The sequence below is a fragment of the Apium graveolens genome, chromosome 5, assembly GCF_009905375.1.
Source record: "Apium graveolens cultivar Ventura chromosome 5, ASM990537v1, whole genome shotgun sequence".
Classification (NCBI taxonomy): Eukaryota; Viridiplantae; Streptophyta; class Magnoliopsida; order Apiales; family Apiaceae; genus Apium; species Apium graveolens.
In genome coordinates, this window is record NC_133651.1 from 257589073 (window position 1) to 257611834 (window position 22762).

At 35.6% G+C, this 22762-nt stretch overlaps 1 long non-coding RNA gene across 3 annotated transcripts; it reads left to right on the forward strand.

Moving 5' to 3' along the window:
* The first annotated feature begins 16167 nt into the window (after positions 1–16167).
* On the forward strand, positions 16168–21822 carry LOC141725090 (uncharacterized). 3 transcript variants are annotated; one of them, XR_012577009.1, is made up of 5 exons: positions 16168–16635; positions 17324–17566; positions 17668–17775; positions 17967–18167; positions 18361–18628. It is a non-coding gene; the product is annotated as an uncharacterized LOC141725090 (long non-coding RNA). The 3 variants fall into 3 exon arrangements; XR_012577010.1 differs by lacking the exons at positions 17324–17566; positions 18361–18628 and adding an exon at positions 20963–21822 and having other exon boundaries at positions 16176–16635; XR_012577008.1 differs by lacking the exon at positions 17324–17566 and having other exon boundaries at positions 16179–16635.
* The last annotated feature ends 940 nt before the right edge of the window (positions 21823–22762 follow it).

Here is a 22762-nt window from a genome sequence, read left to right on the forward strand (position 1 = left end):
TCTGATAAATTGATGGCTGAGATCGCAAGTTGTCGGAGTATGGTGATTCTTGTGAATTGATGGCTGAGATCGCAAGGGTGTTTGGTGGTGGAGTATGGAGCTCTCGCTTTTAACCCTTTACGATGTGTTTACAAACATTCTTTTATAGAGGATCAAGGCCTACATAGTTCTTGGAGAATAAGAAATCAATATGGACTAGGTTCTCATTCTGAGGACCGATAGGAGTTGTCGAACCCATTTTTTATTACAAATCGAACATATATTTGCTTTAGAAGTGCCCAACGATGTGAACTAGTCACAAAATCCCAAGACTCGATTACGACTTCGAAATTTCACGGATAAGGAAACTCCCTCGCTGGTAGATATCCTCTCCGCTACCGCTATCTTCGTCGATCGTAATCACAGGTATAGTCATGACTTAATGCAAATGCTCAAACGCATTCTTACCCCCCGATGAGGATAATCCACCAGACTACATGACAAGTGATCTCAAGCGTATAAATGTAATGTGCGAGATAACCCCAAAGTCTCACGACGAGAACAACCCACCGAATGTAAATATAAGGCTCCCAAAGCACACATTAGTTTTAACGACCGTTCCTCCATGAGGACTACTCATAAGATTATAGACTGACTCCTTCAAATATGTTTCTTACCATTCCTCTACGAGGACAACACGCAAGACTACAGAACGACACCTTTAAATATGCTTTCCGGAAAAACCGGCTCTCGGAGACCCCTTCGTACCTACAAGGTGCGCTGGGGTAGTAGGCCCTCCAGAGGCTTTTCCGGACCCCTAGGGCATGCCCTAGGGGGTGTGGAGCCCTAGGGGGTGTGGAGTTCTCCGGGGATTCCTCCTTATGAATTGTATAATTCTTATATTCAATTATAAGAATATAAAAATAACCTTTTTGTCAAATTTTTATCTTTATTCATTCCATGCTATAAAGCGGTCACTACTTGCGGCCACATGGCCTAGGGCACGTCCTAAGGGGTCCGGGAACACTTCCGGGGAGCCCAGACTACTCCTTATTCTCATTTATTCTTCAAAGCGGTGAAACAACTTCTCTTGTAAACTACTTCCACTACAACAAAACTGGCTATTTACGACGGTTAACTTACGACGGAAAAAAGTGCGCGCCTTTCTTACGATGGAAATTTAGATTCCGTCGTAAATTTTTACGACGATAGGCAATCAGTCAACTATAAGATATACTTTACGACGGAATATATATTTTGTCGTAATTTGAAATATTTCATTATTATTCTATTATTAAATTTATTTACAAAAAAGGATAATAAAAATTTTATTATAATAACGACGTCGTTTAATTATAAATTATAACGAAAATCCTGTCTTCGTAAGTAGTATTTACGACGGAACTGTTTCCGTCGTAAGTTTCCCACCTTCCACATTAAATGCCACATGCTAGCCGTTCAAAAATAATATTTTTTTATTAAAACTTACGACGGTATATAAATTCCGTCGTAAATTAATACCAATTCAAACTAGTCAAACCGATGTTTGACTGATAAAAGGGTAAATCAAATAAATTTATTTTGATATTAAATTTTGGTTATATCACTAATATATATATCTATTGACATCCATATGGTTGGATCATTGAGAAATATTTTTAAAATAATCGAAACACCTATTCATGATTAAACATTAGTTACATGTACTAGTCAAACTGATTCTTGACTGTTAAAACGACAAATCAAATAAATTTATTTTTATATGAAATTTTGGTTATATCACTAATATATATCTATTGACATTCATATGGTTGGATTGTTGAGAAATATTTTTAAAATAATCAAAACACCTATTGATGATTAAACATTAGTTACATGTACTAGTCAAACTGATTCTTGACTGTTAAAACGACAAACCAAATAAATTTATTTTGATATGAAATTCTGGTTATATCACTAATATATATATATATCTATTGACATCCATACGGTTGGATCGTTGATAAATATTTTTAAAAAAATCAAAACACTAATTCACGATTAAACACTAGTTACATGTACTAGTCAAACTGATGTTTGACTGTTAAAACGGCAAACCAAATAAATTTATTTTGATATACAATTTTGGTTATATCACTAATATATATATATATATCTATTAGCATCCATACGGTTGGATCGTTGAGAAATATTTTTTAAATAATCGAAACACCTATTCAAGATTAAACATTAGTTACATGTACTAGTCAAACTGATGCTTGACTGTTAAAACGGCAAACCAAATAAATTTATTTTGATATGAAATTTTGGTTATATCCTTAATATATATATATATGTATTAACATCCATACGGTTGGATCGTTGAGAAATATTTTTAAAATAATCGAAACACCAATTCACGATTAAACACTAGTTATGTGTACTAGTCAAACTGATGCTTGACTGTTAAAACGGCAAACCAAATAAATTTATTTTGATATACAATTTTGGTTATATGACTAATATATATATCTATTAACATCCATATGGTTGGATCGTTGAGAAATATTTTTTAAATAATCGAAACACCTATTCAAGATTAAACACTAGTTACGTGTAATAGTCAAACTGATGCTTGACTGTTAAAACAACAAACCAAATAAATTTATTTTGATATGAAATTTTGGTTATATCACTAATATATATATCTATTGACATCCATACGGTTGGATCATTGAGAAATATTTTTAAAATAATCGAAACACCAATTCACGATTAAACACTAGTTACGTGTACTAGTCAAACCGATGCTTGACTGTTAAAACGGCAAACCAAATAAATTTATTTTGATATAAAATTTTGGTTATATCACTAATATATATATATATATATATATATATATATTGACATACTTACGGTTGGATCGTTGAGAAACATGTTTAAAATAATCGAAACATCAATTCACGATTAAACACTAGTTACGTGTACTAGTCAAACTGATGCTTGACTGTTAAAATGGCAAACCAAATAAATTTATTTTGATATGAAATTTTGGTTATATCACTAATATATATATCTGATGACATCCATACAGTTGGATCGTTGAGAAATATTTTTAAAATAATCGAAACACCAATTCACGATTAAACACAAGTTACGTGTAATAGTCAAACTGATTCTTGACTGTTAAAATGGTAAACCAAATAAATTTATTTTGATATGAAATTTTGGTTATATCACTAATATATATCTATTAACATCCATACGGTTGGATCGTTGAGAAATATTTTTAAAATAATCGAAACACCAATTCATTATTAAACACTAGTTACGTGTACTAGTCAAACTGATGCTTGACTGTTAAAACGATAAACCAAATAAATTTATTTTGATATGAAATTTTAGTTATATAACTTATATATATATTAACATCCATACAGTTGGAACGTTGAGAAATATTTTTAAAATAAATTTTAGGAAATAAATAATTTTAATTATTACAAAATCTAATTATGGAATGTGGTAGCCATTTTAATTATTACAAAATCTAATTACAAAATATAACTTATGGAAGCTGACAGAGGCACATGGGTTGACAGAGACAATTGGAATGTGGTAGCCTCTTGGAGGAATCAAGAAAATACAGCATTTCCATTCTGATGCAAATAAGGAAGTATTCAAAGATTCACAGATTATCCTAGATTGCATTGGATAGAGAAATGAAGAAGAAACATGTGAAGAACTATTTTAAATTGTATTTTATTTTTGTCTTCACTTGTAAACTTGGTGATATATAAAGCAAGTTGCAGCTAGTAATTAGATGATGAATTTTCCAGAGCTGTTTAGAAAAATATAGAGAGAAAATCATCTAGTTTGTACTAGGACGCAGCTGTGATCAATTCTTTGAATCACAGATTTTCTGAAATACACATCTCTGGTGGAACAACAAATCCACCAGAAAAGTTTTTGAAGTCTTTGTGTTCTTTACATTTGTGTCTTGAATATATATCTGTCTGCACCTGCTCAAAGCAATTCACACACAATTGTTCATCAAAATACCTAGCCTTTGAAACTGCGCAAAACTTGAAAAAGTTTTGAGATTTACATTCAACCCCCTTCTGTAAATCTCATTGTTAGTTCCTTGGGAATAACAATTGGTATCAGAGCAAGCTCTTAACATACAAAGAGTTTAAAGATCTATTCTACTAACATCATGAGTAAGAAGGATATTGGAGTAAAGATTCCAATCCTGGAAAGAGATAACTATCATCACTGGAAAGTGAAGATTCATCTACATCTTCTCTCCCAAGATGAAAGCTACATCAACTGCACTGAAAATGGTCCTCACATCCCTCACAAGGTGGCCACAGCTGCCACTGCCACAGTTGCTGTTGGACAGTCTATTCCTAAGCCAAAAGCAGAATGGACTGATGAAGATATTGAAGAGGTTCACAAGGACAAGAAAGCCACGAACATTCTGTTTAATGGCTTAGACCAAGATATGTTTGATAATGTCATTAACAGCCAAACTGCTAAGGAAATTTGGGATACTGTGCAACTTATCTGTGAAGGTACTGAACAAGTTAGAGAAAACAAAATGCAGCTTCTCATTCAATAGTATGAATATTTTCATTTTGAAGAAGGAGAATCACTGAATGATACCTTCAATAGATTTCAAAAACTGTTGAATGGATTGAAGCTGTATGGCAGAGTGTACCAAGTCAAGGATTCCAACTTAAAATTTCTGAGTTCTCTACCAAAAGAATGGAAACCTATGACTATTTCACTAAGGAATTCTCAAGATTATAAGGACTTCACACTTGAAAGATTATATGGAATTTTGAAGACCTATGAACTTGAGATGGAGCAAGATGAGCTGTTGGAAAAGGGAAAGAGAAAAAGTGGATCAGTTGCACTTGTAGCTGACAATGAGAGAACTGAAGCCAGGAATGAAGAAAAGACAATGCCAAGTCTCAAAATTGGCACAAGAAAATCAGAATCAATTAAGGGAAAGGAGCAAGTAGCTGAGGTTGAAGACAATTACAGTCAAGATGAATCTGATGATGTTGATGAACATCTGGCTTTTCTGTCCAGAAGGTTTGCAAAGATGAAATTCAAGAAAAATACTAGATTCACTAAGCCAAACAAGAACATGGTGGACAAATCTAAGTTCAAATGTTATAACTGTGGCATAAGTGGACACTTTGCAAATGAGTGCAGAAAGCCAACTTTTGAAAAGAAGAAATTTGAGCAAGTGGATTACAAAAAGAAATATTTCAATTTGCTCAAACAAAAGGGAAGAACTTTTCTGACTCAGGAAAATGACTGGGCAGCTGATGGATCCAATGAAGATGATGATATGGAGTATGTCAACCTAGCCCTGATGGCTAATTCTGATGAAAATGAAACTAGTTCATCAAGCAACCAGGTAATTACTACTGACTTCTCTCAGCTTTCTAAAAATGAATGCAATGAAGCTATAAATGATATGTCCAATGAATTATATCATTTACGTGTTTCCCTTAAATCACTAGCTAAAGAGAACACAAGAATTAAAGAGAATAATTTGTTCTTAAGTGATAGGAATGATGTGTTAGAGGGAAAGGTAATTGAGCTTAAAAAGATTAAAATCAAATGCTTATCTGTTGAGAGTGAACTAGAAGAGTCTGCTAAGAAAGTAGAAATTCTTTCTAAACAACTAGAACGTGAGCAAGAAGTAATCAAGGCCTGGAAAACATCTAGGGATGTTAGTGCTCAGATTGTCAAGGTTCAGGGAATTGAATCACTCTGTGAGAATGCCCGGAAGAAAAACAAAAAGGAAGTAGAATTAATTGATGGATTGTCAACATATGTGGAATCAACGGATGATAAAAGTTATCCGTTGAAGGAAGAAAAGGAGCATCCGTTGAAGGCTCATCAATTAAAACAGGCAAGTGATTCTAAAAAGGACAATTTGAAAAATCTCAATAAGAAGTTTGGTTCAACTTCCAAGAACTTTGTCAAAGAAGAGGCTAGCACATCTAAAGATGCCAATAAGGTGAACATAGGACACATGACTTTAGATCAGTTGAAAAATAGGCTTAAGTTGGTTGAGGATAAAAAGGAAACTAAAAGGAAATCTAATAGAAATGGGAAGGTAGGGATTAACAAGCACAACAATTACACACCTAATAAGTATGCTCCTAGAAAAAGTTGTGTGCATTGTAAAAGTGTTAATCATCTATCTGTTAACTGCAAGTCTGTTAAGAATGCTCCCATGCCTTTAACTCTTTCCATGCCTAACATATCCATGTCACATTTGCATGTTATGCCTGTTATGTCTCAACAGAATCCTCATGCATATTTTGTAAACATGCCATATGTTAATAATCCTTATTTTGCTGCATTCAGTATGCCTCAAATGCCATACAACATGCCTATATGGAATAACATGCTTGCACAATCTATGCCTTATCAAATTCAACCAAATGTGCTAAATGATTCTGTGACTAACCCTACACTTCAACCAACTACATCTGAGACCAAGGCTGGCCCAAAGTTACCTAAGTCAAAAGGTACAGGAAGTATGAAGTCTAGGAAAAAGACTAACAAGGCTGGACCCAAGGAAACTTGGGTACCAAAATCAACTTGATTTGATTTTGTTGTGTGCAGGGAAAAAGAAGGAATCTATGGTACTTGGACAGTGGTTGTTCAAGGCATATGACAGGAGATTTCACCCTGCTCACAGAGTTCAAGGAGAGAGCTGGCCCTAGCATAACCTTTGGAGATGACAGCAAAGGGTTCACTATGGGATATGGCTTGATTTCAAAAGAAAATGTCATCATTGATGAAGTTGCATTAGTTGATGGTCTCAAACACAATTTATTGAGCATCAGTCAACTATGTGACAGAGGGAATACTGTTTCCTTCAATTCTGAAGCATGTGTTGTCACAAGTAAGAAAGACAACAAAGTGGTTCTAACTGGAGTTAGAAAAGGGAATGTGTACTTAGCTGACTTCAACTCTACATATGCAGAATTAATTACTTGTCTTTTCAGCAAAGCAAGTCAAGATGAAAGTTGGCTATGGCACAATAAGCTGTCCCATTTGAATTTCAAGACAATGAATGATCTAGTCAAAAAGGACTTAGTTAGAGGAATGCCTCTAGTGGAATTCTCAAGGGATGGACTGTGTGATGCTTGTCAGAAAGGTAAGCAAAAGAGAGCATCATTCAGTAAGAAGCTTGAATCAGCAATTGATGAACCATTACAACTGCTACACATGGATCTTTTTGGACCAGTCAATGTATTGTCAATTTCAAGGAAAAGATATTGTCTAGTGATTGTAGATGATTTCTCAAAGTTTTCATGGACCTACTTTCTTGGATCAAAGGATGAAGCTAGTGAAATCATTATCAATCATATCAAGCAAGTCAACAATCATCCAGATTTCAAAGTAAGAAATATCAGGAGTGACAATGGAACTGAGTTCAGGAATTCTACCATGAGGTTGTTCTGTGAAGAAAATGGGATCATGCATGAGTTCTCAGCTCCAAGGACTCCACAACAAAATGGTGTGGTGGAAAGAAAGAACAGATCACTAATTGAAGCTGCAAGAATAATGCTTGAAGAGTCAAAATTCCCAACATATTTTTTGGTTGAGGTTGTTAACTGTGCATGTTACACTCAGAATATTTCTCTAATCAATCAGGCAAAAGGCATGACTCCCTATCAATTGTTCAAGAGAAGAAAAACAACCTTAAACTTCCTTCATATTTTTGGTTGCAAATGCTACATTTTAAGGAACCAACCTGATCACAAAGGAAAATTTGATGCAAAGGCTGATGAAGGGATATTTGTTGGTTATTCTACTGGAAAAACATATAGGGTCTACAATCTAAGAACCAACATTGTTATGGAATCTGTGCATGTTGTGTTTGATGATAAAAAGATTGATGGACTAACAGATGAGGGACATCATGAAGGACTCAAATTTGACAACATTGAGATATATTGTGATGGTAGTGAAGATGAAAATGATGGAGAAGAAACTTTGAAAAGGATTCAAAGTCTGCCTGTGGATAATGCACAAAATGCTGCATTAGTTGAAAGTCATAGTTCAGCATCCGTTGATAGAAGTAATGCAGCATCCGTTGAAAGACAAAGTGCATCATCCGTTGAAGTACATAATGAAGCATCCGTTGATCATAATCTATCAATGGATAATCAATTTACTTCATCAGTTGATAGAACTCTCAGTTCCTTTCAAAGGATCAGTAACTCAGGGGGAGTTTCAACCAATCAACACTCTGTCTCACATCATGACAATACTGAGGCAACCTCATCTAGAGCTAATCTACCACCTCAAAGGAAATGGACCAAGAATCATCCTTTTGAATTGATCATTGGTGATGCAACATCTAAGGTGCAAACTAGAAGGGCTACTCAAGATGAATGTCTATACAGTAGTTTTCTATCAAAGGAAGAATCTAAGAAAGTGGAAGAAGCTCTATTGGATCCAGATTGGATTTTAGCAATGCAAGAGGAACTAAACCAATTTGAGAGGAACAAGGTGTGGAAGCTGGTACCCAAGCCAAAGAACAAGAGCTCCACTGACACAAAATGGGTATTTAGAAATAAGATGGATGAAAATGGCATTGTCATAAGAAATAAAGCTAGATTGGTTGCCAAGGGCTATTCTCAACAAGAGGGAATAAATTTTGATGAGACATTTGCTCCAGTTGCAAGACTTGAAGCCATCAGAATTTTTCTAGCCTATGCAGCCCATGCCAATTTCAGAGTCTATCAAATGGATGTCAAGAGTGTATTTCTGAATGGAAAATTGGAGGAAGAAGTTTATGTGAGCCAACCTCCAGGATTTGAAGATCCAAATTTTCCAAACTATGTGTAATATCTGTTGAAAGCACTCTATGGACTAAAGCAAGCACCTAGAGCCTGGTATGAGACTTTGTCAAAAATTTTCCTAGATAATTACTTCACAAGAGGCACTGTTGACAAAACTCTCTTCTTTAGAAATGTTAATGGCTCTACAATACTTGTTCAAATTTATGTAGATGATATTATATTTGGTTCTACTGATGATAAACTTTGTAAAACGTTTGCTAAGTTAATGCAAAATAAATATGAAATGAGCATGATGGGAGAGCTAACTTATTTTCTTGGTTTACAACTTAAACAAGTTAGTGGTGGAATTTTCATTAGTCAAACTAAATATATTTATGATCTTTTAAAGAAGTTTGACTTAATGGAATATTCATCTGCAAAAACTCCCATGGCCACTGCCACTAAGCTTGAATTAAACAAGGCTGAAAAGTCTGTGGGCATTACAAGTTATAGAGGCATGATTGGTTCACTTCTATATTTAACTGCTAGTAGACATGATATAATGTTTTCTACATGTCTCTGTGCTAGATTTCAAGCTGACCCTAAAGAATCTCACTTAGTTGCTATTAAAAGAATTTTCAGATATCTCAAAGGGACTCCAAATCTAGGAATTTGGTACCCTAGAGAATCTGGTTTTGATCTAATTGGCTACTCAGATGCAGATTATGTAGGTTGCAAAATAGACAGGAAAAGTACAACTGGCACCTGTCAATTTCTAGGGAATAAGCTTGTGTCATGGTTCAGTAAGAAGCAAAATTCTGTTTCTACATCAACATCTGAAGTTGAATACATTGCTGCTGGTAGTTGCTATGCACATATACTGTGGATGAGGAATCAACTATTTGACTATGGGCTAAATGTTGACAAAATTCCAATATTCTGTGACAACACAAGTGCCATTGCCATTATTGAAAATCCAGTGTAGCACTCAAGAACCAAGCACATTGACATCAAGTACCACTTCATAAGGGAATATGTGATGAATGGTACAGTGGAACTTCATTTTGTTCCAAGGGAAAAATAGATTGCAGACATATTTACCAAGCCACTTGATGAATCAACATTCACAAGATTAGTAAGTGAGCTAGGTATGCTTAATTATTCATAAATTCATGTCCTTATTGTAATTTTTTTTGTAGCCTGAAATGAATTTGTTGCAAGAACAAAGTTGGCTTTAAGTAAAGTCTATTCTATCAATGGATATTCCCTATCCGTTGAAATCCAAAACTGTTCTATTAACGGATGTTCATTATCCGTTGAAAGAAAAATACATTTCTGGTAATTTTATCCTTCAACGGATAAAACTGTGTTAATCTTCAACGGATAACTGTTTACCTCATCCGTTGAAGTGTCACATCAGTCCTTTTAAGTAAGTCACAGCCGTTGATTCTTTTTACTTAATCGTTGATACATATATCTATACACAGTTGTATGTATTTGTGTTAAAGGAAGTTTTTAGAATACATACAGTATGCCTTTATTTTCAAACGGCTGTAATTTGCTTAAAAACTATTGTTTAATTATTCTCATTATGTTTTAGTTTGAGAAAGTATAAAAGCTCCTTTGAATTCTTATTTTCACTTTATGCTTTCTTGTAATTTTTCAAAAGCTTTTACTCTCTTTCTCAATCTTTCTCTGCAACCTCTACCCACTACAATGGCACCAGTAGTAAAGATAATGTCCCAACCTGGATTTGTCTATGAGAAAAACAATTTCGTAGCTTTGGTGGAAAAGAACGAAGCCCACTCAGATTATCACAAGATGATGGACTTCATCAAGAACTACAAACTAAGCTATGCAATGCTGGAAGCCCCAACGATTTACTGTGAGGTAATTGAGGAGATTTGGACAAATACAGAGTTCAACCCTACTGATATGACCATCACTTTCTCTCTCAAAGGTAAAGATTTCTGTATTAACTGTGATGATATACAGTCATGTTTTAAGCTACCTGAAAACAATGCCATGACACCACACACTGATAATGATGTATCTAGCATGTTAGATTCCATAGGCTATTCCTTTGATTCTGCTAGTTCAGGAAGTATTAGGAGAAAAGGCCTTAGGAAAGAATGGAGTTTTCTTGGTGATGCCTTTATCAAAGTTTTCTCTGGGAAAATTAGTAATTTTGATGCAATAACTTCATCTCTTGTTAATATGCTCTATATGCTAGTTTCTGATAGGTACTTTAATTTTAGCAATTATGTTATGCTAGAATTGGATACTAGGTTAGGTAACAAGGCTAATAGACCTCATAATATCTACTATGCTAGATTCTTTATGTTATTGGCTAACCATGTTGCTGAAGGTTTGGTCATAACCAATGAGAGTAATAAACTCAAATGTTGGGCACAAGAAAAGAGGGTCCTTGCAGACCTTTTGAGAATTAACCTCAATAATAAGGTGCCATTGGTATACTTACCAATCATGAATGCACCTCAGGTAAGTGAGGTAAATACTTTTTCAACTCCTACTACTTCCAACCCCATCATTTCTTTGCCTTCAAGTATGGCCATGGAATCTGTGTCTTTGTCCCAACAGATTCCTACCAAGGCCACCAAACCTAAAGTTTCAAAACCAAAGTCAAAGAAAGCCACCTCTATTGTTTCTCAAAAGACAATAGTTGTAACAACTACCATAAACCCTGAGGGGAGTGAACAGGGTGTGAGTGGTGAGGGGAGGGGTGAACATCAAGAAAACCCCCAGGATAAGGTAGGAGAGGTGAGTGATACCCCAGCTAGCCAAGCCATAGTTTCTCAAAAGACTGTGGTGGTTGAAAAGGATTCAAACTCATCCCTAGTTACATCCTCCCAAAAGGGTGCAACTATTGAAAATAGTCCCCAACCAGGGACACAAAACAAAAGAGGGAGGGACACTGAAGCCACACACTCACCTGTAAAAGCCTTTACAAAAAGAAAATGGGTCGAAACCCTAGTTTCCAGACAGAATACACACACTGCACAGATACACCCACCTGTATCTATGCCTTCTCAAATTCAGTTTGATGTGACTCCAACAAATATGGAGTCACAACCCCATTCTCCCAAAATTGACACACCTCAATCACCAAACTCTCCATCACCATCTCTGGATGTGGACATGATATTCACATCAATTCCTGATTCTCCCTCTTTACAACTTAGGGAGGAGCCCCACTCAAACACTGGTGATCATCATCTTTTAGATGATTTATTAGATCATCAACCAATTCTTTCAGACTTAGTTGAAGAATCCGTGTCACCTAAATTAAAATCAATCCACACAGATTCAACAATTATGTCACTTTCAATTTCTACTTCTTTTCCTTCTTCAACGGATATCTCTCATCCGTTGACAAATGGTTGTTCTTCAACGGATAAGCTTAACAACAGTTATCCGTTGATACCATCAGTTTCCACTTCAATGAATACTCCTCATCCGTTGATAGCCTCTACACAAACAACTAAATTAATTCCAAGTGTAGAAGACATGGTTACTGTACAATCACATCTAGGATTGAGGGAAGGGAGTGAAAATTTGAGTGAGAGGCTGGGTTGCTCCCAGGCAAAAGGAGAGCTTGAGAGTCTAAATATGCATGCTATTTCTTCCAGCATGGCAAAAGAAAGTGAGAGGAGTGCCACCTTAGTAGGTGAAGGTGAGTGTGTGAGGAGTGTGAGCCAGGGGGAGCCCCTGATGCAAGAAAAGAGAGAAATTGAGAGAAAAGCAGGTACAAAAGGTATAAGGGTGGATCCAACCATTGCTCATGAGTCAATGATTGTGAATGATGCTGAAAAGGAAAGACAATTTCAGCAGCATTACAAAGCTGTAATTGATAACATTTCCTTGGATGTTGACACTTTTACTCATCCTGTGTTAGCCTATCAACTGTTGGCTGCTCAGGGCAATGAGGAGGCAGAGAAGATTTTAAATCTAGTACATACTTCAGAATCTCTACAAAGGGATAAAACCGCTGTCAACTTGATGCCTTCTACAGCTGGTGAGCCATCTGAAGAATTTGGAGTAAATTCTAATGATGATGACTCTGTTTCATTTGATGGAATCATGAACTTAGGGGGAGATGAAGGCCCAAGGTCTATTCCAGATTTACCTGAATGGGCATTGACAAATGAGTCTACACCAGGACAATTCAATGTATCCCTAGTCAAACAAATCATGTCTATCCAAAAGGCCATTCAGAACACATCAAATGCTGGTACCAAGACTATTCTTCAAGCCCACCTAGATTTCTACATCTCATGAAGCTATAGCAATTAAGACATTATCTGAGTGTGGATGAACTCAAAAAGGATATAGCTGACTTGAAGTCCTACAATTCTGAGAAGCTGGACTCAATCATGCCCTATGGTACCATGCAGGACTTGTTACTGAGACTGAGAAGAGAATCAGATGCTGAAAAGAAGATGGCCAAATTGGAAGACAGAGTTCAAGTTATTGAAAATTATGTGGTCACCATTCTTCAAAATCAACAGTCTCAGACCAGTCTACTAATGCAACTGGCTAAAGCACAATGATTGACTCCTCTCCTTGATGATAACAAAAAGGGGGAGAATAAAGTGGAAGGGGAGGGGAGCAATCTACAAATATTCAAATATCTAAAGTGCTAGTTCCTGCCATCACTACTTCTCCAACACTTCAAATCAAAGGAAAGCTTGATGGAATTGATCTAATCCAGCTAGCAGCAGCTGAGATGAAGGTGAAAGAGCAAAAGAAAAAATTTGATGAAAGGATGCAACAAGTGTTTGGCTCTTCAACTACAAAATCCTTATATGTGAAACATAGCACAAAAGTTGAGGCAATCACAATGGAGCACAAGCCAGTAAGGGGGAATAAGGTTGGAGAAACTTCTTTCAGGAACCTGAAGCCCATGGTACTCAAGCCATCTACTAGATTCAACAAGGACTCTACAAAGAACCCTCTAAGCTTTGCTCAACTAAAAGAAGTGGATTTTCCTCTTTCAAAGCCTGATGAAGACAAAGTTTTGGGTGGTAAAATCATAAAACACAAAGAGACCAAGGATGTAGTGGAAAGAATGAACATGTCTATCATCTATAGAGAGGGAAAAAGCATCTGCATGATGCAAGGACATCCCAAATTCTCAATAGCCAAGAGGGAAAAAACCATGAGGTTAAAGGAAGAAACTAAAAAGCTGAAGGCTGACAAAAGAGCACAAGCAAAGCTTGAAAAATAGCTAAAGTCAAGTCAGACTGAAGAAAAGAAGAAGATTAAAGACAAGAGTGACGAAGACAAGATTGAAAGCAGAATTATGGATATGGGGAATGTGGATGATGAGAGTGTGGAGGAAAGAAGGGAGGAAAGAAAGAAATGACAGAAAGGGAACAGAAAGAAGGCCAATGCAAAAAGGAAGAGTGGAGATGACACTGTGGAAACCCAATCAAAATCTAAACCACTACCATCCACCCTGAACCTTTTGTTGCTGATCCCAGTATAAATGTCAATGATGAACCAATCATCCCTAAAGAGGAACCTATTGATTGGGACACCTCCCCTAACCTCAAGTAAATTCACTCAAAAACATAAACCTAAGCCTAAGCCACGAGCCTCAAAGGATGATAATGTTCACATTTGTGACATAAAGGAGTATATAGATATTGAACTCTATCTGGATGAGCTGGAGGAAGTAAGGGGAATAAGTGCCTACACACAACTACCAGAAATGCTAGTGTTCAAGTATAAAGGAAGTGAGAAAAGGACTTGGCCTCTTCAAAAAATTCTGAATGAGGGCTATTCTACCTTAGTTAGAGTCTACTCAGCTATCAAAAAGGATTCTGGCTTTACCAGGACTGCCAAAACTGAGATTCTCAACAAGATTGCCAGCATAAGGAAAACTTGGTGGGAGTCTAATTCCTTGCTTAGAAGATTACTCATCCCTGAGCATGGAATCACAATTCATAAATCACCTCATTGGCTGATGGAGTTCAGAGACAATAAAGGAGTCAGAAGATTTTTCAGACTTGAAGACCAGCTTAAAATTGCCAGTAATGAAACTCTCAAGGACATGCAATCTAAGTTGGACATCAGTGAAGAAGATGAAGCTGAATTCTACAGACAACTCCAACTCCAAGTAGAGGAAAATGACAGGAGGCTAGGAAAGAAAACAAGGGAACAAAGGAAAAGAAAATAATTTGCTCAGTCTAAAGGAGCATCCTTAGAAATAATGTAATTCTTCAATTCTATCTCAGTCCACACACTTTTGCAGCACTTTTGAATTTTTACTTGATTTCAGCTCATATATTTGTTAAGTGTTTTGTTATTATCAAGTTAAACCTAAATTTATGCCTACAATTCTAGTAGACATAAATAGTTGGAGATTGTTAGAAATATATGTATTAGTTTGATGATAAGTTAAGTAAAATACTTAAGTAGAAATCTAGTGTTTGTAGCCTCAACGGATAAGACCATTCTGTCTATCCATTGATGGACTAGCTTTACTTAGAAATAAGTTTAGTATTGTAGCACATTTCAGTTTCTGTATTTAAGTTATAATTCTTAGAAGTTATGGGAAATTATAAGTCATGTTGACTACTAGTGGATATACAAATAGGAGGGCTAATTGTAAATATTTCATGCCTTGTAATTTTGTATAAATGAAGTAGTATCGACTGATAGATTAAAGGCCTTCAACGGATGAGAAACAAAGCTTCAACGAATCTCTCTAAAGCTTCAACGGATGTCTCTAAAGCTTCAACGGATAACATCCATCAACGGATGAGTGCATCAACGGGTAAAGCTTCAATTGATAAATCATCAACGGATAAAGCCATCAACGGATGAAAGCTTCAACGGATGCTCAGTTCAATAGCAGTTGACAATGACAATTCATAAGCTGACAGTGGCACATGGGTTGACAGAGACAATTGGAATGTGGTAGCCACTTGGAGGAATCAAGAAAATGCAGTATTTCCATTCTGATGCAAACAAGGAAGTATTCAAAGATTCACAGGTTATCCTAGATTGCATTGGATAGAGAAATGAAGAAGAAACATGTGAAGAACTATTTTAAATTGTATTTTATTTTTGTCTTCACTTGTAAACTTGGTGATATATAAACCAAATTGCAGCTAGTAATTAGATGATGGATTTTCCAGAGCTGTTTAGAAAAATATAGAGAGAAAATCATCTAGTTTGTACTAGGACGCAGCTGTGATCAATTCTTTAAATCACAGATTTTCTGAAATACACATCTCTGGTGGAACAACAAATCCACCAGAAAAGTTTTTAAAGCCTTTGTGTTCTTTACATTTGTGTCTTGAATATATATCTGTCTGCACCTGCTCAAAGCAATTCACACACAATTGTTCATCAAAACACTTAGCCTTTGAAACTGCTCAAAACTTGAAAAAGTTTTGAGATTTACATTCAACCCCCCTTATGTAAATCTCATTGTTAGTTCCTTGGGAATAACATCACTCATCACTCATCTCAAACAAAGTCTAGGGTTTTCACTACTCACCTATACACACAAACACAATCCTCATGGGTCGTCGGATAGAGAGAGACTGAAAGAGAGATTGAAAGAGAGATATATAGAGAGAGATTGAGAGAGACTGAAAGAGAGATTGAAAGAGATATATATATATATATAGAGAGAGAGAGAGAGATGGATCGGGTAAGAAACGGGAGTCCAGCACACTCACGGCAGTGGAGTGGAGGTTCAGGAAGTACCGAATCATTATCTCCGGTGAGATCACCGGCATATCCTCAATCTCGCCTCTCTCTGGAAGTCGGAATGTCTAATATTAAGAGAACTCAGAGTTTCGCAGTAATTTGAACCCTGGTAATGGCTCTAGTAATGGTAGTAGTACTGCTGGTTTTTCGCTTTTTAAGCCTAATCGAGCTCTCTCACCTGCGATATTGTTGCGCAAATCTTTTATTCATCTGTTTAGTTTTGATTTAATTATGTCTCTTGATCCAATTATCAATAAAAATGATGCCATTGCAATAGTGTAGTTTCTCATTGCTTATGTATATTACACTATGCTTTCTTTTGATCCAATTATAATTGATATGATGTTATATAGTTGTGTTGCTTCTTATTTGTTTATCTTCCAAAAATGACCGGTCATCATATAGGCCAATTGCTTAAGTGGTATTAATGCTATATGAAATGTTCACAGCGGAACAATTCTACGTGAAATGATAAATTTAATAAAATTTGATTTATCGGAGTAAGTTTTGTTATTCTGCTAGTCACAATCGGGTCCCTTTTAACCCATGGGCCGTCGTGCCTGCTGGTCACCGTAGATCGTGATCGTCAAAGGTATGACGTTAGTTCAAAACTTGTGGAATATGCAACAAAGAATTGAAGAAAATTTAGTAGGAGATAAAATATCATATATTTTTGTGAATTATGTATGAGTTGTAGGATTTAGTGGTTTTAATGTGATATGGTAGGGCCTTAGTATGTCTGAGTAACGGAGGATGTAGTTTTTAGTACTGATAAGTGATAACTTATAATGTTGCAGAAGCTATATACAAACTAGACAGGTTTGTTTGGCATCAAAATTTGGTGATACAAAAATCCAAACAGCACAATATCAAGTGTGGGTGGAAAAAGAAGTAGTGTTGAGAGATCTAAGAGCGATGATGTTATAGATTGTGATGATGAAGATGGTGATAATTCAAGAAAAAAGCCGAGGCTTTCTAAAGATCAAGCTGCTATTTTTTAAGATAGCTTTAAAGAACATAACACACTTAATCCAGTAAATGTATATAAGTATATTTTGAGTGGGATGTTCATGTTTATGCTTGTATATGGAGTGAGGGTATTTTGGGTAATTTACTCAAAAGAATATGGTTTGTTTTGCAGAAACAGAAGCTGGCTTTGGCAAAAAAACCAGGTTTGAGACCTCGTCAAGTGGAGGTCTGGTTCCAGAACAGAAGGGCCAGATGAGAGACTTGTCTTAGTCAGTTATTCGTAAGGGTTTTTTTTGGTATTTCAATTTCAATATTCTTACGTGGCATACTGATACGAAATGTAGATGTAATGATTTTAATGATTCAGAGCTACACTAGTACCACAATTCATATCCGGGTTCACTTTTCTTTTTTACTAGTGCTTAAATTTCTGTAGTGACCAAAAAAAAATTAATTTTACTATTTATGTAGATTCAATTCGGGCTGGAGTGAGATAGAAGAAGCTGAGAAGGAGCGTTTAGAGAAGTGCATACAAGCTCGCTTTGGTGCCAAGAGTATCTCCAACCGTTTCGCATTATTTAGTAGAATTGTTTAGTAAAATGCCGGAGAGGAATATGATTACTTGGATGTATGCTAACTTTTGGATCACGGGTACATTAATCATAGTTCGAGGTATGCAACATTTACCTTTATGAATCCTGAGTATTTTTGTTGTTTATTGTTTGTCTTATATTTGAGAGACTGTAGAGTAGAAACTGTGACAAGCTTAGCCCTTTACCTAAATAGTGATTGCTAAATTGGTCTATATAGTTTATACCATCTTATATGTGTTGTAATTTCCCTTGTTACTATTATTTGTTCGCAGGTAGTTTGATTTCCCTGAACCATGCTCGTTTAGTCGTCTTAATTGCTGCTATATATTCTATCTATTCTGTTAAGGTTCGAGTGGGATGGCTTGGTGTTGTTGTTCAGTCTTCTAAAGTGTCTATGTAGAGTCCTTCAAATTGTTGCAGATTGCTACTATTGTGATTTCCCTTCTTTTGCACAATGACACCTTTCATGTGCTTCTGTGTGTGTGTCTGTGTGTTAAGCTTATTATAAAAATGGTGGTAATTTCAGAGCAAATTTTTATATACTTATGGTTTATAAATTTATAACCACTTTTAACGAACTCCTTGAAAGAATTGTTCGAGTCTTCCTCTGCAAATTCAGTCTTTATTGAAAAATTATCGGGGGCTTCATTTTATCTTGGAATTCATGCCTCGAAGAAAAAGTGGTACGAAGATGCCACAATTTGTAAGAAATGATGGGTGGACTACTTAAAATCGGACTGAAAATTGCGTCCGGGATCGTATTGGGGTTGCCGGAAAGTGACCGGAATCCGACCAATTTTTTTTTTAAATCTGGAAGTACAAACTTACGACGGTTGTTCATCATATATTCCGTCGTAAGTTCTTCGTAAATTGATTTATTATTTTATTAAAAATGTGGGCCATGCTTGCTAACTTGCGACGCAATTTGAACTTGCGACGTAATTTTATTTTGTGATGCAAATCTGAACTTACTACTCGAGCAAAAACGACGAATTTTTTTCGTCGTAAATGACTCAATTACAACGATTCCAGTTCAAAAAAACCATCGTAAATGGCCAGATTTGTTGTAGTGTTCATTAAAACTCACTCTTTGTTGTCAACCTCGACCGTAGCAACCGTCGTAGAACTTGTCATAACGACTGTCACCCACCTTCATTGTTGAGACCGTCGTCAAGCTCCATTAGAGCGACCTTCGTGAATCTTTACCTAATATATTATAAATTGTCTTCGCGACTACTCATTATTTGATATTCGTGGTAAACGGCCGGCCAACACGGCTAGCACCGTACAGGCAAGTCAGGGGCTTCAATGATACGTTCTCTGGCTTCTTCTTCCTTGACAATACACATACGTATTTTTTTCAATAACCCGATAAAATATTTATAACGAATTTATGCCGTAGCACGAATATTTTCGACTCATTCTTAGAAGCGGGGAAAATTCAACAATTAAAGGGATGATCTTATTTTTGCTATAAGCCCCATGTGAAAATCTTACTGTAAAGAGCTAGATGATCAAATCAGCAATAGGGAAAGAAATTCAAGTAGTGGGTTTAGTCTATGAAAAGACATTGTTGGAGACATCTAAGATAGATTCATGGGGGGTTATCAGACACGCCTTGGTTGGTAGTTAGGAGGAATATGTAAGAATAACCTAGTTTTAATCATTTAATATTCTAGTAGTGTCATGTAAGTAAATCACACACTTGTATAAAATGAAATGTGGGGTGCTAAGTGGTGGCTGGCACTTTGTGAGTGATTGATGAATTAAAAAAGTCATTATTTAAAAAAACCCCACCCCACCCCACATATCCCAGTCCAGTCCTCAACAGCTTCCCTTAGATGCCTATTCCATCCTCCCCTCTATGATTGTGAGTCTTTTTCATATACCTGTTTGCTATTGAAACTAGCATCATCCCCTCTCTTGACCCTACTCCCCAAGTTGTGCAATCGTACTCCCCATCTTTATCTCTTGGATAAAATGTGTTATGCACATAGATCATGATCTTTATCATGTAATCATCTTTATTAAGTGATCAATTGTATGTTAAGTAGATTCTACGTATATAAGACAGGTGTACTTATCATTCTTTTTGCATGCATGGATGCATGATCAACCTCGAAAATTGTTTTGTGATTAGTCAATCATTAGTGTGATTTTTTATAGTACTTAATTTACTTAACCACTTTTAGATTCCCTTTATGGGGACAATCAGAAGTTGTTGAAAAAATGTTTAATTAGACGGTAATTGAAATAGCACAAAAAGATCATAATTTTATTTAGAGTGTGCTAGATATACCAAATATCTTTCCAAAAAAATTATAAATACCCGCGGAGTCTCATATTATTATTAAAAAAATTCCAAATATTCATATAACACATCAGATTTGAGAAATTTTTTGGTATAAAATTTTGGAGCCTCTAGCATTTTTCTTTTATTTATTTTGCTTTGCTTTTGCTAGCCTTTATCTCTTTCCTTTTGTATATATAGGAAAGATGGATACCTAAAAGCTTTTTATAGGCTAAGATTGTAACAACCACTGCCTTCACGTGAAGCCTTGGATTTTTTCTCTGTGAAGATGTTAGATTTTGCAGTGTTCATGTTTTGATGCATTGACCAACTTCCCTTTTGCTCATATTCTTACAACCACACAATATGTATACGCTATATATAGATATAAATATTAGATTTTCGGGATATACATCTTTTTTTTTTTAGTGATGTATATACACTGTACCTCAATTATAGAATTATATGTTCCCATTGCTGTAGTATCGACAAAATCGAGCAATTTCTAATTAAAGACCTGTACAATTATGCAATGTGATCAAAGACTTTTTAAACTAAATATATCTGCTCTCCTTTTATCACAGATTAAAGGCCACTACAAATATACAATTAGAATCGACGATCTCTTTGTATAAGTGTATCTCACTCGCTGGTTTTATGAAAATTCGATGAACAGCGAGCTTCTGGGGAAGTAGACAGCCATGAATCTTAGATATACATGTATGTCTTCCCATAAATTGGCCACAACTTGATGTTTATTTAGTGGAGTTGGAGAGACTTAATTTTATGCCATAACATTTTCCTACCCTACTGACTATCAATAATATTCCTCATGTCTTTCATTATTTTGTTATGACTATGTATGCATATACTTATATACAACTGTCTCCTCAAATTTCTAATCTCTCTTTTTATCTTGTGAAATTCGAACTTTGTGCACCACCCGCAAAATGCATCATGCACCAGAACTAGCTATTATTCTCCTACCATTGTACTTTCAAACCTTTTGCCTTGTGCCTCGCATGTGTTCTTTCTGCCTTTCAGCAGGGCTGAATTGATTCGCGGAGCAGCGGTTGCAGATGATCGTAGATTGGAATTTTGCATGCAGAACCCTTCGAAATCTTAACAACCTACCTACTAATCTAACACAAGGACCATCATATGAGTTAAAAAATATCATACTTGGGGAGAAAAAAGAACATTTACTGTGTACAAACAAGAAAAATACATAGAACAAGTATATATGGTTAATTTGTTAATGTGTAAGGTTCACAAGAAGATCAAGCAAGCATGCAGGGACATGCATGAATGTAATGTATTTTGTGCATGCATGCATTCCATTCATGCAATGAACTAGCTTAGCTACGACTACGACTGAAACGTATGTATGAGTACTCCATGTCAGTGTGTATGTACATATACAGATGATTAATCAAGTTGTCTCTATAATAATGTCTGTCTGATTATTTTTTTGGAAGGTCCAAAGAGTCACTGACCACAAATATTGCAGAACCTTGGAAATCGGCGATTACAAAATACATGCAATTTGTTTACAGGAGTTGCCCCCCCCCCTCCGCCCCTCCCTCTAATTATCACCCCAAGAGTACACTGAAATTTATAACTTCGGACATGAATCACGAGTCTACTTATGCTCTTACATTCATCCCAACCCCATTAATTTAAGGCAGACAACAATACACATGTCCGGAATGATTATTTACAAGCCCCTCCTGCATCCAATTATTTTTATTTTTTTCTAAAAAAAAGACGCATTTTTAAGAAAAATTATTTATAAACTAAGTTTCATTCTTACCACTACTTATAATACTAGTTTTAGTTAGTAGAATTGCAGTTAAAATAATAAAATAAGAGTATTATTTTGAAAATTTCTACATAAACTTGTAAAATTGGAGGTATAGATAGACAAACATTATGGATTAAAAAAAACACTTAAGACTGTGAGTAGTAATTAAATACGAGATCAAACATTCCATGCAATCATCAAAATGATAAATTAATCTCAATAAAAAATTGTCCTGAGTAGAGATGATTAGGTTATGCCGGAACTAAAAGAAGAAGAAGATTGTACTTTGCCTCCCTTGTAGTCTGCAGTATATATTTTTAATGTTCCGTTGCCCCCCTCATCTTTAAATACTTCATGCGTGTCTTAATTTACTCCATTCATGCTGCCCCTAATAATATCAATTAAGTAATCAAGTTTGTGAATCTGAGGCAATTTAATTTAATAATGTAGGGCTCGATCATAACAAATATTCATTCAACACACGTTGCGTTGATTTTCTTTCTGCAAATAAATATTTTATAGCTATTGTGACGGCCTCAACCCGGGTCAGGAGTTGACGTCACTAACAATATTCAATTAT